The following is a 16,842-nucleotide window of genomic DNA, read 5'->3' on the forward strand; positions in this document are numbered from 1 at the left end:
GTGCATCAAACCTGGACTGGCGACTCATTCCATATATGATATTATACGTATTTCAATGCCATTCTCCCAAATCATCCTACCCTCTCCCTCTCCCACAGAGTACAAAAGACTGTTCTATACATCAGTGTCTCTTTTGCTGTCTTGTACACAGGGTTATCATTACCATCTTTTTAAATTCCATATATATGTGTTAGTATACTATATTGCTGTTTTTCTTTCTGGCTTACTTCACTCTGTATAATAGGCTCTAGTTTCATCCACCTTATTAGAACTGATTCAAATGTATTATTTTTAATGGCTGAGTAATACTCCATTGTGTATATGTACCATAGCTTTCTTATCCATTCATCTGTTGAAGGACATCTAGGTTGCTTCCATGTCCTGGCTATTATAAACAGTGCTGTGATGAACATTGGGGTACACGTGTCTCTTTGCCTTCTGGTTTCCTCAGTGTGTATGCCCAGCAGTGGGATTGCTGGATCATAAGGCAGTTCTATTTCCAGTTTTTTAAGGAATCTCCACACTGTTCTCCATAGTGGCTGTACTAGTTTGCATTCCCAGCAACAGTGTAAGAGGGGTCCCTTTTCTCCACACCCTCTCCAGCATTTATTGCTTGTAGACTTTTGGATCGCAGCCATTCTGACTGGCATGAAATGGTACCTCATAGTGGTTTTGATTTGCATTTCTCTGATAATGAGTGATGTTGAGCATCTTTTCATGTGTTTGTTAGCCATCTGACAAACTCTTAGAAAAGTACAACTTTCCAAAACTGGACCAGGAAGAAATAGAAAATCTTAAGAGACCCATCACAAGCACGGAAATTGAAACTGTAATCAAAAATCTTCCAGCAAACAAAAGCCCAGGTCCAGATGGCTTCACAGCTGAATTCTACCAAAAATTTAGAGAAGAGCTAACACCTATCCTACTCAAACTCTTCCAGAAAATTGCAGACTCATTCCAAACTCATTCTATGAGGCCACCATCACCCTAATACCAAAACCTGACAAAGATTCCACAAAAAAAGAAAACTACAGGCCAATATCACTGATGAACATAGATGCAAAAATCCTTAACAAAATTTTAGCAATCAGAATCCAACAACACATTAAAAAGATCATACACCATGACCAAGTGGGCTTTATCCCAGGGATGCAAGGATTCTTCAATATCTGCAAATCAATCAATGTAATACACCACATTAACAAATTGAAAAATAAAAACCATATGATTATCCCAATAGATGCAGAGAAAGCCTTTGACAAAATTCAACATCCATTTATGATAAAAACTCTCCAGAAAGCAGGAATAGAAGGAACATACCTTAACATAATAAAAGAACCCACAGCAAACATTATCCTCGATGGTGAAAAATTGAAAGCATTTCCTCTAAAGTCAGGAACAAGACAAGGGTGCCCACTTTCACCATTACTATTCAACATAGTTTTGGAAGTTTTGGCCACAGCAATCAGAGCAGAAAAAGAAATAAAAGGAATCCAAATTGGAAAAGAAGAAGTAAAACTATTTGCAGATTTTTTAATGTTAGCTATTCTGATAGATGTGAAGAGATATCTCACTGTGGCTTTGACTTACAACTCTCTGATGATTAGCAATGATGAGCATCTTTTCATGCACCTGTTGACCATCTATATATCTTCTTTGGAAAAATGTTTACTCAGGTCTTCTTCCCATGTTATAATTAGGTTGCTTTTGGTTTTTATGGTGAATTATATAAGCTATTTATACATTTTTATAGTAACATCCCATCAGTCATATCATTTGCAAAGATATTTTAAAACAAATTCTATACAAGAGACAAAGAAGGACATCATATAATGATAAAATGATCAATAAAAAAGAAGACATTACACTCATTATCACATATGCACCCAATACATAAGCACTTAAATATATAATGCAATCATAATAAACATAAAGAGAGAATATGAAAATAAAATAGTAATAGTAGAATATGTTAATAGCCCACTTATATCAATTGAAAATCATCCAAACAAAATCAATAAGACAACAGTGTTTTTAAATGTTTGATACAATAGGAAAGTTAGATTTAATAGGTATCTAAAGGACATTCCATACAGAAACAACAGAATCATCATTTTATTCAAGTGCACATTGAATGTTCTCCAGGATAGGTCATATGTTAGGCCATAAAACAAAATTAAGAGAATTGATATAAAACATTTTTCTATACACAAAGGTATGCAAATAGAAATCAATTATACAAGGACAAATGGGGAAGCTAAAAACACAGGGAGACAAAACAATATGCTACGAAAATCAAATAGGCCAATAAAAAAATCAAAGAAGAAATAGAAAAATATTTCAAGACAAATGAAAATGGAAACACAACTTTCCAAAATCTACGAGATGCAACAAAAGCAGTTCTAAGAGGAAAGTTTATAGAGATATAAGGCTAGCTTAAGAAATAAGAAGACTATCATAAAAATAACCTAACCTAAAGGAATTAGGAAAAGGACAAAGCTGAAAGCCAGCAGAAGGAAGGAACTAATAACAATCAGAGAAGAAATAAATACAACAGAGACCAAAAAGAAAAAAAAAAAAAAAAAAAAAAAAAAACAACAGAAAAAGAAAAAAGATTGATGAAACCAAGACTGATTTTTTTTGAAAAGATAAAATTCATAAATCTTTAACCAGGCTGTTCAAGAAGAAAAGAGAGTGGACCCAAATAAACAAAATATTAAATGCAAGAGGAGATATATCATGTGATATATGATATATCAGAGTATATCATGTGAAATGTCTAGCTGGATGAAGCACAGGCTGGAATCAGGATTGCTGGGAGAAATATCAATAGCTTCAGATATGCAGTTGACACTACCCTTTTGGTAGAAAGCAGAGAGAAAATAAAGAGGTTTTTGATGAAGGTGAAAGAGGAGAGTGGAAAAAAGGCTTAAAACTCAGCGTTCAAAAAAGTAAGATCATGACATCCCCTCCCACCATTTCATGACAAATAGATGGGAAAAAATGGAAACAGTGAAAGGCTTTTTTTTTTTTTTTTGGTCTCCAGAATCACTGTGGACATAACTGCAGCCATGAAATTAAAAGACTCCTGCTCCTTGGAACAAAAGAAATGACAAACCTAAAAAGTGTATTAGAAACAGAAACATTTTGTCTACAAAGGTCCATATAATGAAAGCAATGGTTTTTCCAGTAGTCATGTATGGATGTAAGAGTTGGACCACAAAAAAGGCTAAGAACCAAAGAATTGATGTCTTTTAACTGTGGTGTTGGAGAAGACTCTTGAGAGTCCATTGGACTGCAAAGGGAGCAAACCAGTCAATCCTAAAGGAAATCAGTCGTGAATATTCATTGGGAGGACTGATGCTGAAGCTGAAGCTCCAATATTTTGGTCAACTGATGCAAAGAGCTGACTCACTGAAAAAGACTCTGATGCTGGGAAAGAATGAAGGCAGGGGGAGAAATGGATGACAGACGATGAGATAGTTGGATGGCATCACCAACTCAATGTACATGAGTTTGAGCAAACTCCAGGAGATAGTGAAGGGTAGGATGTGCTGCAGTCCATGGGGTTTCAAAGAGTTGGACATAATTTAGCAACTGAATAACAACACTCTGATGCTACAAACAGAAAAAGACACTGCAAAAAAGGAAAATTCCAGGTCAATATACCTGATAAATATAGATACAAAAATCCTCAGCAAAATATTAGCAAACTTAATTCAACAATATATAACAAAGATCATTCACCATGACTAAATATTAGAGCACGCTTCTTCCTAAAAGGCACTCCCTTTCCTTAGAAAATTTATTTTAAAAAACTTTGAATGATAAAATCTTTGTCTATCTCTTTGAGATGCAAATCTACAATGTGAAAATGTCTTTCTCAAATATCCATGTGTCATCTTTCTGAAATGCAATCATTGAAGGATACTGCATTCTCTAACTCTCAGTCACCGTGAGAGGGTGAGAGTCTGATTTTAATAACAGACAGTTAGCAAACACAGATGCCCTGATTGTACTCACAAATACCTGTGAATACAAAGTCCTCCAGTATTTTTCCATTAAATACTTAAGCTTTTAAAAAGCCTCTTCCATGAGATATCACCTTAAACTTATTAGAATGACTCTATATATGCTGTGGAAGTGCTGCACTCAATATGCCAGCAAATTTGGAAAACTCAGCAGTGGCCACAAGACTGGAAAAGGTCAGTTTTCATTCCAATCCCAAAGAAAGGCAATGCCAAAGACTGCTCAAACTACCACACAATTGCACTCATCTCACATGTGGAAAATTCTGAAAGAGGTGGGAATACCAGACCACCTGACCTGCCTCTTGAGAAACCTATATGCAGGTCAGGATTCCACAGTTAGAACTGGACAAGGAGCAATAGACTGGTTCCAAATAGGAAAAGGAGTATGTCAAGGCTGTATATTGTCACCCTGCTTATTTGACTTATATGCAGAGTACATCATGAGAAACACTGGACTGGAAGAAGCACAAGCTGGAATCAAGATTGCTGGGAGAAATATCCATAACCTCAGATATGCAGATGACACCACCCTTATGGCAGAAAGTGAAGAGGAACTCAAAAGCCTCTTGATGAAAGTGAAAGTGGAGAGTGAAAAAGTTGGCTTAAAGCTCAACATTCAGAAAACGAAGATCATGGCATCCGGTCCCATCACTTCATGGGAAATAGATGGGGAAAGAGTGGAAACTGTGTTAGATTTTATTTTTTTGGGTTCCAAAATCCCTGCAGATGGTGACTGCAGCCATGAAATTAAAAGACGCTTACTCCTTGGAAGGAAAGTTATGACCAACCTAGATAGCATATTCAAAAGCAGAGACATTACTTTGCCAACAAAGGTCCATCTAGTCAAGGCTATGGTTTTTCCTGTGGTCATGTATGGATGTGAGAGTTGGACCGTGAAGAAGACTGAGCACTGAAGAATTGATGCTTTTGAACTGTGGTGTTGGAGAAGACTCTTGAGAGTCCCTTGGACAGCAAGGAGATCCAACCAGTCCATTCTGAAGGAGATCAGCCCTGGGATTTCTTTGGAGGGAATGATGCTGAAGCTGAAATTCCAGTACTTTGGTCACCTCATGTGAAGAGTTGACTCATTGGAAAAGAGTGAATCTGGGAGGGATTGGGGGCAGGAGGAGAAGGGGACAACAGAAAATGAGATGGCTGGATGGCATCACTGACTCGATGGACGTGAGTCTCAGTGAACTCCGGGAGTTGGTGATGGACAGGGAGGCCTGGCATGCTGTGATTCATGGGTCGCGAAGAGTCAGACACGACTGAGCGACTGAACTGAACTGATATATATATATATATATATATATATATATATATATATGTATCTCGGAGAAGGCAATGGCACCCCTTTACAGTACTCTTGCCTGGCAAATCCCATGGACGGAGGAGCCTGATGGGCTGCAGTCCATGGGGTCACTAAGAGTCGGACATGACTGAGCGACTTCACTTTCACTTTTCACTTTCTTGCATTGGAGAAGGAAATGGCAACCCACTCCAGTGTTCTTGCCTGGAGAATCCAAGGGACGGGGGAGCCCGGTGGGCTGCCGTCTCTGGAGTCACACAGAGTTGGACACGACTGAAGCGACTTAGCAGCAGTATATGTATGTATATATAAGAATTAACAAAAGGTTGGCAAGGAAGTGGAGAAAATGGAATCCTAGTGCACCGCTTATGGGAATGTAAATCAGTGCAGCCATTATGGAAAATAGAATGGAGTTTCTTTAAAAAATTAAAAATAACATTTCCATATGATCTAGCAATCTTATTGTGGACATTTTTGAAAAGAAATTGAAAATTTTGACTTTATAAATACATGTACCTACATGTTCACTGCTACATTATTTTTGATAATCAAGATAAGGAAACAACCCAAGTGTCCATCTATTGAAGAAACAATAAGGAATGACATTATAATATTATTCAGCCATAAAAACAGTGACGGCATTAGTCAGACTGTCAGTCAGTTCAGTTGCTCAGTCGTGTCCGACTATTTGTGATCCCATGGACCACAGTACACCAGACTTCCTTGTCCATCACCAACTTCAGGAGCATGCTCGAACTCATGTCCATTGAGCTGGTGATGCCATCCAACCATCTCATCCTCTGTTGTCCCCTTCTCCTCCTGCCTTCAATTGTCCCTAGCATCAGGGTCTTTTCCAATGAGTCAGATCCTCGCATTAGGTGGCCAAAGTATTGGAGCTTCAGTTTCAGAATTAGTCTTTTGAATGAATATTCAGGACTAATTTCATTTAGGACTCACTGGTTTGAACTCCTTACAGTCCGAGGGACTCTCAAGAGTCTTCCCCAACACAACAGTTCAAAAGTATCAATTCTTTGGTGCTCAGCTTTCTTCATAATCCAGCTGTCACATCCATACATGACTCCTGGAAAAACCATAGCTTTGACTAGACAGAACTTTGTTGGGAAAGTAATGTCTCTGTTTTTTAAAAATGCTGTCCAGGTTGATCATAGTTTTTCTTCCAAGGAGCAAGCATCTTTTAATTTCATGGCGCTAGGAAGCATCTGCCGTGATTTTGGAGTCCAAAAAAGTAAAGTCTGTCAGTGTTTCCATCGTTTAGCATCTACTTCCCATGGAGTGATGGGACCTTAGTTTTGATTATGTTAGTTTTCTGAATGTTGAGTTTTAAGCCAAGTTTTTCACTCTGCTCTTTCACTTTAATCAAGAGGCACTTTAGTTATTCTATTGCTTTCTGCCGTAAGGGTGGTGTCATCTGCATATCTGAGGTTATTGATATTGCTCCTGGCAATCTTGATTCCAGCTTGTACTTCTTCCAGCCCGGCACTTCACATGAGGTATTCTGCATATAAGTTAAATAATTAGGGTGACAATATACAGCCTTGGAGTACTCCTTTTCCTATTTGGAACCAATCTGTTGCTCCATGTCCAGTTCTGACTGTTGCTTCTTGATTTGCACACAGACTTCTCAGGAGGCAGGTAAGGTGGTCTGCTATTCCCATCTCTTTAAGAATTTTCCACAGTTTGTTGTGATCCACACAGTCAAAGGCTTTGGCATAGTCGATAAATCAGAAGTAGATATTTTTCTGGAACTCTCTTGCTTTTTCAATGATCCAATGGTTGTTAGCAATTTGGTTTCTTATTCCTCTGCCTTTTCTAAGTCCAGTTTGAACATCTGGAAGTTTATGGTTCATGTACTATTGAAGCCTGGCTTAGGGAATTTTGAACATTACTTTGCTTGCCTGCAAGATGAGTACAATTGTGTGGTAGTTTGAACATTCTTTGGCATTGCCTTTCTTTGGGATTGGAATGAAAACTGCCCTTTTCCAGTCCTGTGGCCACTGCTGAGTTTCCCAAATTTGCTGGCATACTGAGTATAGCACTTTAAGAGCATCATCTTTTAGGATTTGTAAGAGCTCAGCTGGAATTCCATCACCTCCAGTAGCTTTGTTCATAGTGATGCTTCCTAAGGCTCACTTGACTGCACATTCCAGGATGTCTGGCTCTAGGTTAGTGATCACACTATTGTGGTTTCTGCATTATGAAGATCTTTTTTTGTGTGTAGTTCTTCTGTGTATTCTTGCCACTTCTTCTTAATATCTTCTGCTTCCATACCATTTGTGTCCTTTATTTTGTCCAATTTTGCATGAAATGTGCCCTTGGTATCTCTAATTTTCTTGAAGAGATAGCTAGTCTTTCTCATTGTATTGTGGGAATGGGAAAAGAGCTTTACTGGTAATTAAAATAGAGGTTTATATGTACTCTGAGTGAGGCAGATCCTTAACTAGGCTTGAAAGGTTCAAGAAGCCTTTCCATGCTAAGTGCCAACTCACCTGAGCAACTCCACAGAGAAGCCCAAAGAAGAGCATTACAGGAGGAGGGGTGCACACAAGAAGTTTATTGACAAGAAGTCATGTCAGTTTCTGGAAACTTAGTATGGCTGACACGTAACTGGAGGGAAATTGTGTCTCATACCACTGTGCAAAATACAGCAGGTATCAGGGGATCAAAGGAGAGCATTAGAAAATTATCTCCTAAAATAAAAACAACAGTAATGACAACAAAAACAATCCCGATACTTATTGCTTGGCATTATTATATTATATACTATTTAAACTATATTTCCTGTAGTCTATTGTTACATGTTATCTCCCAGAGCCTCCTATTAAAATGCAAGTGTGTTAAAAGTTGGAAGGTATATTAACCAAAGCTCCTTTATAAACTAAAACTTGGTGGATTTTAGAATAGCTGAGGAGTGTAGGTGGAAAATTACCAAATGAAACTTTATCCATTCTACAATTTTGCTGCAGGCTACCTCCACTTGTAATTATCATACCCCCTTTCTAATCCCTGTGAGGAGCTGTATTAATGTTTCAGTGCCAAGACCTTAAGGCAGGGACTTCCAGGCTGGCTGGAAGCAAATAGTAGAGAAAATGTCATAAGCACATCCTCAGTAGATTTCCACCAATTTCATCAGACTTTGAGATGTGATACCAAAGTTTTCTGTGTAAGCATCCAACTCTGGCCTTCTGAGATTCACCCATCACCAGTCTTTAATCCTTTCAAATGTTTGAAAATGATAATCATATCCCTCTCCCCTTGAGCTATGAAGATTGCACTTTACTTGGTTCTTGGTAAATCAATCCTTCTTGACACATAGGTGATGCCTTTGCAGCAGAGAGATTTACAATTGCATTGTTAAATTATGACATGATCAGTATATTTCCAAATGCACATTAATTTAAAAAACTAAATGGATAGGCAGGAAGAACAACTGTGCCATATTTAAATGTGAAGTTATCGATTCTGGATATCTATATTGCTCATTCATCTCTACTTCACCTCAGAGACACAATAGGAAAATCCTTAAGATAGGATGTGTAATTGGTTTAACTCTCTTGGTACCCAGTAATCTTTATTTTATGATGTTGAGACCCATTCCCAGTTGAAATTTTGAAGCTAGTGACAGACACTTTTTTTTAAAAAGGAGAGAATTCTTAATAGGGCTTAATAAGCAATTAAAAGAAGTGAAAAGTATAGTTAAAATTATAGAAGAGAAGAATGCTAACTGGGTGACTTTTGCGAGTATCTTTAAACAGTGCCCATAAGGATACTATGGACCTTCAACTGTATCACAATTCAAGTTTCCTTCATTCCTTTCCTTCTTTTTGTCCTAATAACTGATAGGATTCACGTATTTGAACATTTGGAGAGTATATAGAATATCCATTTATATAAGATTTAGACAAGGTTGAGTTTAGACTTTCAATGACTGCTTTTTCCTCTGACTAGATACATATGCACTGAATGATGGAACAGAACCTGAAATAATAAGAGCAGAACTTATAATATGTGTTTTATTTATTTAAAATATTCCAAAATTATGGTAGATATCACTAAGACTCATTGTACTATGCAGATATAATAGTGTATTTTGAAAAAGTCAAGTGACTTCAGTATCTATTTTATCTGTATAGGGAATATAATTATCAAATTCATATAATTTGACTTTGCCTCATTCTCCCTTCCTAAACCTTTTTGCCAAACTAGATATATCCCTTTGGCTGTTGGCTTGATGAAATGAGCCAGATAATTGCCAAATTTTTACTTTATTATGTGCCCATGTAGACACAGTCTAATTGGACCATATAATGAAATGTTTAAATATATCCATACATTTTACAAAAAATGAAGCCCCAAACTAATCCTCCTCCTAGAACTTGATCACTAGGGTATTTAAGGATGCACAACTGCAGCTGATGCAGAAGTTCTTTCCCAGATGTTCAATTTGACCTGGGGCAGCTCAATCAAGTTTGTAAGGTTTCCAACGTTCCTAGTGGGAATTTTCAGAAAAAGAGGCATATGGATTATTCTGGCAAGTGGATATACAGACAGAAACTTGTGTGCAGTGACTCCAGAACTTGAAATCTCCCTGAGAGCAAGTCAAATAATAACATTATTTGTAACAACAATATTAATAAATAATGAAAGTCGCACTGATAGTGTTTTGCAAGGAAATGAATCAACCGTCCACAAAGCAATGGGATTAGAGAAAGTGAGGCTTCATGCTGAGAGCCAGAGAAGAGAAACAGAAAGAAGAGGGGAAAAGGGAGATTAAAACTTCCTGCATAACACCATGCATATATGATAAGGGACATAGGTAGTAGAGGTTTAGAGAGAATACCCTTCTCAAAAGTATTTGTCCACATCCCAAATCAGTCAGCTTTCATTGAATCTTTATTCCAAGATGTCCAAGCTGTGTCCAAGACATAAGGAAAATAAAAGAAGCAAACTCATTTTTATTTTGGAGATACTAAATTCAAATCAATAGTTAAACCTTAAGGGTTTAATCATGTGTTCAGCAATGTCTTAAGCTCTTTGGAGGAAAACAGGAGCTCAGGAATTTAGACTCAGTAAAGTTTTGCAGGCCATTAGAATTTTCACATCATTTTGATCAGTTATAAAAACAAAGTTATTAAACTTCCATATCTATTCATTTCTTTCTGAGGGTTAAAATATGTATAAATATTAAATTATTAGCAAAGACAATAAAAACCTATGTACAACTTGTGGATTAAAGACTGATTTGTGATGTAGGTAGTACAGGTATTCTAAGAAAAGAAAGCTGAGTAGTGGTTGAACAGATTGGAGGAGATTTCCTGAGACTGAAGATTGAGTAGAGCTTAGAAGATCTTACAAGCTAGAGAGGATTGCAGAGTGCATCCTCCCCAAGTTCCAAACAGCAAAGCATGAATCAATGTTATTAGAAGAATTACCAGACAAACCTAGATTGGAGAGGAATTGTGCTGAGGATGAAAGTTGAGAGCAGTGGGAAATATGACTGCGTGAAGTAGGCAGAATTATCAAAATGAAAGAGACATCAATAACATTCCCTGTATCCTGATGATGTTGGAGTGAACTGATTCTTGAAATTTTTAGCAGTCTTTATTAATGAACTCTGCTTATGTCTCATACACTTCAGCTATTACCTCCCCTCACTCTCTGGGAATCATGTAGGTCTATGACTACATCTGTGGATCCTCTGTTGTAGTGACATTATGGTCATTACACACAGAGAAGACCTGTTACTTTCTTCTTCAAAGCAGGTTATGTCAAGGTATTTTTGCAGGTACTGTTGCAAGACTAGAAGGGTGATTGTTTGTCTTGGTGATTAGGAGGAGGAAGAGCTGAAAAATGAAAGAAACATATGCCTGGGAACTATTTATGGTTCAAATCTAAGAAAGAAAATCTATCCTAAGGCCCACAGAGTACAGATAAAGCTTAAGATGGAATCAAAGTTAGAAAGTTGGAAGTCAGATTGCTCTCAGGAACACAAAAAGAGGTTAAAGAAATAGAAAATTAAAAAAAGAAGGCACTCAAGACTTGAGCCACAGATTAGGTTAAAAACTGTATATCTATCTTCATTAGGAACTAGATATTTGTTCAAGAACAGAAGGGAATCACTTCAATCTTTTCCTGAGAATAAGATTCCATGACATATAGTGTTTATACTTAATTTCCAAAGAGTATGTAGTATTCTCATTTTCTTGAGCTTTTCTGTTTGGGACAATAAAACATATTCTTTATTTTTCTTAACCTTCTTAGTCAATAGTATATGTTTCATTGCTGGACCTTTTTTGCATTTTTCTTAAATTCTGGTATTCTAAAAGGCTGAAATGAAGGGATGACAAAAAAACAGAAGTCATCTCTCTCATTCCTATGCTTAATAAAATAACATTCTTTATCCTTTCTGCTCTCATTGCATTGAATGAAGGCTTTTATCTATGACATATCACAGTCTATCTTCAAGCAAGTATTTCAGTGTATATTGGCATGCCTCAACTCTGACCTCCTTGAAGGCAAGGGTCATCATTGCAGAAAGAATAAATATAGCAATAGATTTAATGAATGAATACATAAATATTTGATTGTCTTTCTCAAATTGTAACAAGGGTTATTCAAAGATACATTTGAACATAACCCAGTAGCTTAATACTTTTTAGAATTACTTTTTCTCTCATTTATCTATTCACACATATCACCTATGCTTTTATCCTATTACAGTCACCATCATCTCATGTCAAAACATCAGTAAATTTTCTCTCCGAATCTAGTTTTGAAGGATCCAATCCATTCTAATAATAGAGATGGAGAAATTGTTTTAAAAACAAATATGATTCTTCCAATTCCCATTCCACTCCCACATTAAAACCTTCAAAAATCCCCATTGCTCATCAGTTCAGTTCAGTTCAGTTGCTCAGTCGTGTCCAACTCTTTGCATGCTTTGCAGCCTGCCAGGCCTCCCTGTCCATCACCAACTCCCAGAGTTCACCCAAACTCATGTCCATCGAGTGGGTGATGCCATCCAGCCATCTCATCCTCTGTCATCTCCTTCTCCTCCTGCCCCCAATCCCTTCCTGCATCAGGGTCTTTTCCAATGAGTCAACTCTTCACATGAGGTGGCCAAAGTATTGGAGTTTCAGCTTTAGCATCAGTTCCTCCAAAGAACACCCAGGACTGATCTCCTTTAGAATGGACTCGTTGGACCTCCTTGCAGTCCAAGGACTCTCAAGAGTCTTCTCCAACACCACAGTTCAAAAGCGTCAATTTTTCAGTGCTCAGCTTTCTTCACAGTCCAACTTTCACATCCATACATGACTACTGGAAAAACCATAGCCTTAACTAGACAGACCTTTGTTGGTAAAGTAATGTCTCTGCTTTTGAATATGCTATCTAGGTTGGTCATAACTTTCCTTCCAAGCAGTAAGCATCCTTTAATTTCATGGCTGCAATCACCATCTGCAGTGATTTTAGAGCCCCAAAAAATAAAGTCTGACACTGTTTCCCCATCTATTTCCCATGAAGTGGTGGGACCGGATGCCATGATCTTCGTTTTCTGAATGTTGAGCTTTAAGCCAACTTTTTCACTCTCCACTTTCACTTTCATCAAGAGGCTTTTGAGTTCCTCTTCACTTTCTGCCATAAGGGTGGTGTCATCTGCATTTCTGAAGTTATTGATATTTCTCCCAGCAATCTTGATTCCCGCTTGTGCTTCTTCCAGCCCAGCATTCCTCATGATATCCTCTGCATATAAGTTAAGTAAGCAGTGTGACAATATACAGCCTTGACATACTCCTTTGCCTATTTGGAACCAGTCTGTTGTTCCATGTCCAGTTCTAACTGTTGCTTCCTGACCTGCATACTCTTAGAATAAAGTTAAAAATTCCTAACATGATTTAAATAGTATCTGGCTTTATTTTTTTTTTCTTGATTTATATTGAGATGTAATTGATATACATAACTGTTTAAGGTGTACATCATAAATATTTGACTTGAATACATCATAAAAAATCATCATAGTATGTTTAATGATCATCCATCATCTAGCATGGATTCAAAATTAAACAAATAGAAAAAAAGTTTTTCTTTATAATTAGAACATAGAATATGCTCTTAATAACTTTCATTTATAACATACAACATGCTCATTATATTTATAATGTGTACACTTTTTATCTTACAACTGGAAGTCTGTACCCTTTCACTGCCTTCATTCAATCCCCCCTACCCCACTGCTGGTAACTAAAAATCTGATCTCTTTTTCTATGAGTTTGTTTGCTTTTGAAGTAAAATTGACTTGCAAAACTTGTTAGTTCTTGTTATACAACATTATGATTCCATAGTGCTATAAATTTCAAAATGATCACCACAATAATTTTAATCATCATGTGTCACCACAAAAATATTTATTTATATATCTTTGATTCCACATACTATACTTGTACTGTGTACTAAGTTCCCATGCACTATGTGAACTGTGAACTTACAGATATTCAAGCTGGATTTAGAAAAGGCAGAGGAACCAGATATCAAATTGCCCACATCTGTTGGATCCTTGAAAAAACAAGGGAATACCAGAAAAACATCTACTTCTGCTTTATTGATTATGCCAAAGCCTTTGGCTGTGTAGATCACAACAAACTGTGGAAAATTCTTCAAGGGGTGGGAATACCAGACCAACTTAACTCGTTCTAAGAAATCTGTATGCAGCTCAAGAAGCAACAGTTAGGACTGAACATGGAACAGACTGGTTCCAAATTGGGAAGGGAGTATGTAAAGGTTGTATATTGTTACCCTCCTTATTTAACTTATATGCAGAGTATATCATGAGGAATGCTGGGCTGGAAGAAGCACAAGCGGGAATCAAGATTGCCGGGAGAAATACAATAACCTCAGATATGCAGATGACACCACCCTTATGGCAAAAAGTGATGAAGAACTAAAGAGCCTTTAATGAAAATGAAAGAGGAAAGTTAAAAAGTTGGCTTAAAACTCAACATTCAGAAAATGAAGATCCTGGCATCTGGTCCCATCACTTCATTGCAATTATATGGGGAAACAATGGAAACAGTGAGAGACATTATTTTTTTGGAACTCCAAAATCAATGCAGATGCTGACTGCCATGAAATTAAAAGACGCTTGCTCCTTGGAAGAAAAGCTGTGACCAACCTAGATAGCATATTCAAAAGCAGAGACATTACTTTGCCAACAAAAGTCCATCTAGTCAAGGCTATGGTTTTTCCAGTGGTCATGTATGGATGTGAGAGTAGGACTATAAAGAAAGCAAAGCATTGAAGAATTGATGCTTTTGAACTGTTGTGTTGGAGAAGACTCTTGAGACTCCCTTGGACTGCAGGGAGATCCAACCAGTCCATTCTGAAGGAGATCAGCCCTGAATATTCATTGGAAGGACTGATGCTGAAGCTGAAACTCCAATACTTTGGCCACCTAATGCGAAGAACTAACTTATTGGAAAGGGCCCTGACACCAGGGAAGATTGAAGGCAGGAGGAGAAGGAGATGACAGAGGTTGAGATGGTTCGATGGCATCACCGACTTGATGGACATGAGTTTGAGCAAGCTTAGGGAGTTGATGTGTAGGGTAGCCTGGTGTGCTGTAGTCCACGGGGTCACAAAGCGTCGGATATGACTGAGCAACTGGACTGAACTGAAAGTGCCCACACTATATTTCATAGCAGTGACTGATTCATTTAGTAAATGGAAGTTTGTAACTCTAAATCTCCCTCACATATTTTTTTCCTTTCCTCATTTCTGATAGTTACCTGTTTGTTCCCTGTATCTATAACACTGGTTCTGTTTTATGTTTGTTCATCTGTCTTGTTTTATAGATTCCACATATAAGTGAGATCAAATATTAGTAGGACCTGCCTTTCTCTGTCTGACTTATTTTACTGAGGATAACACCCTCTAGGCCTGTTGCCGCAAATGGCAAGATTTCATTGTTTTTGGCATCTGAGTAATAGTCCCGTAATATATAATACATATGTGTAGTATATATATATAGCTTTATTTATCCATTTATCTATCTATAGGCATTTAGATTGCTTCCATATTTAGCTGGAGTTCTGTGGTGGTTCATTCGATAAAGAATCTTTCTGTAATGCAGGAGACCTGGGTTCGATCCCTGGGTCAGAAAGATCCCCTAGATGAGAAGGATATTGTAACCCATTCCAGTATTTTTGTCTGGAAAATCCCATAGACAGAAAGAGTTTGGAGGGCTACAGCCCATGTTATTGCAAAGAATCAAACACGACTTGGTGAATAAACCACCACCACATACCTCAGCAATTGTAAATAAGGCTACAATGAATAAAGGATTAAACGTATCTTTCCAAGTTAGCCTTTCCATTTTATTTGGACAAATATCCAGGAGTGGAATTCCTGGGTAATGTGATATTTCTTATTTTTTAATTTTTGAGGAATCTGCATGTTTTTTTCAGTGGCTTCACTAATTTACAGTTCTACCAATAGTGCTCAAGTGTTCCTTTTACTCCAGAACCTTGCCAAAACTTAATATTTGCTTTATTTTTATATCAGTGATTTTGACAGGGGTGAGGTGATATCTCATTGCCATTTTCATTTTCATTTCCTTGATGATTAACAATGTTGAGCATCTTTTCCTGTGCCTCTTGCCTGTCTGTATGTTTTCTTTGGAAAAAATGTTTATTCAAGTCCACTGCCCATTTCTTTCTTTCTTTCTTTTAACTTCCTCTGGCTATTTCAGCATCACTGCCTCTCCCTCCCTGCTTTGGCATGGTAGCAGAGTGCTTACTAAAGAGAAAAGATTCTGTGTATTTGCTGCTTTTCTCATCCTACCCTCAAATGAGTTAGGTTCACCTTCTCAGGGTGAAAGGACAGATTACAGGACCAATGGCGGGTACCATAACCAAGTAACATAGTTGCTAAATGGGATCAACTCTATGAAGTAAAAGACCTTGCCAGTTGTCATCCTGGTTTCCTTGGGTAATACAGACAGTGCCAGAGGCAATTTCTAACTGTGTTAGATGATTATTTTTTCTCCCCAAAGCAGCCTTCAATTATAGTATGCTTAAAAATGAGAGTTAATCCAGACAGAATGATCAACTGGCTAGGTAAAATTTAACAAGTGAGTTTCATTCCGACTGAGTTACAAAGGTGATTGTAATATTTGGAAACTGTCTTTTAGTGAGAAGCTCTGGAAAAATTATAATTCTGAAATGCAGGCATAATCTCCAAGATGTAGAAATGGTCATTATGTTTAAATAGATGTTTATTTGTCTCTCTTATCTCTATTTTTTTTAAACTTTGCATTTTTATTTGTTTATTTTCATTTTTTTTTTATTTTATTTTTAAACTTTACAATATTGTATTGGTTTTACCATATATCAACATGATCTGCCACAGGTATACACATGTTCCCCATCCTGAACCCTCCTCCCTCCCCATACCATCCCTCTGGGTCATCTCAATGCACCAGCCCCAAGCATC

The sequence above is a fragment of the Bubalus kerabau genome, chromosome 21 (assembly GCF_029407905.1).
Source record: "Bubalus kerabau isolate K-KA32 ecotype Philippines breed swamp buffalo chromosome 21, PCC_UOA_SB_1v2, whole genome shotgun sequence".
NCBI classification, from domain to species: Eukaryota; Metazoa; Chordata; class Mammalia; order Artiodactyla; family Bovidae; genus Bubalus; species Bubalus kerabau.